Source organism: Pediculus humanus, genomic scaffold, assembly GCF_000006295.1.
Source record: "Pediculus humanus corporis 1103172108313 genomic scaffold, whole genome shotgun sequence".
NCBI lineage: Eukaryota > Metazoa > Arthropoda > Insecta > Psocodea > Pediculidae > Pediculus > Pediculus humanus.
This window is the reverse complement of record NW_002987882.1, coordinates 267,072-268,544: the sequence shown is the minus strand read 5'-3', so window position 1 is coordinate 268,544 and position 1,473 is coordinate 267,072. Positions and strand designations below refer to the sequence as shown.

Genomic DNA, 1,473 nt, shown 5'->3' with positions numbered 1-1,473 from the left:
AAATCCTCGCCTTTGCATATATAACACTCGTGACACTTGAAAAAATAATAATGATAATAATAATAATAATTAAATCACCCTGATTACATTGACCTCATTTCAAAAAAAAAAAAAAAATTATTTACATAAGTTAAATTAATAATTTATTTATTTAGTTAATTTTTTTTTTTTTTTTTAAATTGAAAACGTACACACACATTAATTAATTAATTAATTAATAATAATAATAATAATAATAATAATAATACGTGCATAATATTAATATTAACATAAAAACCTTTTTTTTCGGTTATTTTTTATATTTTGCATAAACTTCACATCTTCTGTTGTCTCATTCGTATCATTATTATCATCATCATCATCATCATCATCATCGTTTTCATTATTTTCGTCGTCGTCGTCGTCGTCATCATCATCATCATCATTATTATTATTATTAAATTTTATATTTATTTATTTAACTATTTATTTTGCATGTTTTTGTGTCGATTTCATAATTTTCTTATTTTTTCTTAGTTTTATTCATTGCTGTAAAACAACAATAGTATTTTTTTGTTACAATCCATTCATGATATCAACAAACGAACAAACAAACAAACGAACAAACAGCCAAGCGGTCTAATCCTTTTTTTTTTTTTTTAACGAACCCATTTCCAAATGATTAACTAACGAATAATTACGACGGAAAATAACGAATGAAATTTTTTTTTCGGAAGGAGGGGGAGTTGGGGGAGGGGAATTCAGGATTCTTATACAAAATGACACATTAGAAAAAAAAAAACTACTCTTACCATTTATTATTATTATTATTATTATTAATTATTTTAAAAAGATGATAATAAAAATTTTTATTTTTTTTCTCCAAATTTTTTTTGTAAGCATTTTAATGTTGTTGTTGTTTGTTTTAATTTCGCGCACTTTTTTTCCTACAACCCCCTTCAACGTCATCATCATCATCAACTTTTCCTTTTCCTTTTTCCCCTAACGATTAAAACAGAAAATTCTTTCGGATCCTAATTTCTATTTTTTTTTTTACAATCTTAAATAATTCGAAACGTTCAATTTGAAACTTTTATAAATTTATAAATTTTGTCGCTCTTTCCTCCCACGCTTTACCTCTCGATACCGAACCCGCCCCTCTCCCCTCCCACCTTCCCCCCAAAGTAAAAATATTCTTTTGACTTCATCCAGTGCAAAACGCACTGAAACTTTTTTTATTTAATAAAGCTTTTTTTTTTTGTTTCGTGTATTTTCTTAAATATATTTATATAAATATATATATATATATTTATTTTATTTTTATTCTTCTTATAATAATATTAATAGTAGTAAAAATTCACACGTTTTCCAACTAAATAAAGTCCTCCTTGCACAAAACAACAGACTTTTTTTTAATGACCTTTTTATTTTAACCCTAATTTTTTTTTCTTATTTAAATACTTTTAAATATGCCAATCAAATGATTTTCTTTTC

At 24.4% G+C, this 1,473-nt stretch overlaps 1 protein-coding gene across 1 annotated transcript in view; it reads right to left on the bottom strand.

Annotated features, from left to right (window-relative positions):
• Positions 1 to 1,473, bottom strand: part of Phum_PHUM590550 (serine/threonine-protein phosphatase PP2A 65 kDa regulatory subunit, putative) — a gene marked incomplete at both ends in the record, with an annotated part of 7,523 nt that overhangs the window by 2,267 nt on the left and 3,783 nt on the right. The gene's annotated exons all lie outside the window — the stretch shown is intronic.